Source organism: Calidris pugnax, unplaced genomic scaffold (assembly GCF_001431845.1).
Source record: "Calidris pugnax isolate Ruff unplaced genomic scaffold, ASM143184v1 scaffold13, whole genome shotgun sequence".
Lineage (NCBI taxonomy): Eukaryota > Metazoa > Chordata > Aves > Charadriiformes > Scolopacidae > Calidris > Calidris pugnax.
In genome coordinates, this window is record NW_015090810.1 from 22,889,708 (window position 1) to 22,890,118 (window position 411).

Genomic DNA, 411 nt, shown 5'->3' on the forward strand with positions numbered 1-411 from the left:
GCCCACTGGGGATGAATAAAACACACCTACACCTCCAAAAAAAAAAAAAAAAAAAAAAAAAAAAAAGAAAAAGAAAAGGAAAAAAAAAAAAAGAAGAGAGAAACCTAGAACTTTCAATAGATTCCAGAAATACATCCTTGACTTACCCAGCAGCGCTGCCTTTCTGATTGTATAGTTGTTTTCACTCTCTCGTCGCCTCCTCCCCCAAGAAATTGGTGGAACTCGTCAGTGTCGGGGAGGGAGTACCAAAGGCTTTAATTTCTAGGGATAGCGAGATACTTTTTAATGAGCGTCAGAAGTGCTTGAGTCGGCGCAGACCTCTCGCACCAAACATTTGATGTCTTCACCCCGTTGGCTCTCTCCTCCTGCGTCCTCCGTCTCCAGCGTGCCTTGCTCTGCTCTTCAGAGCCC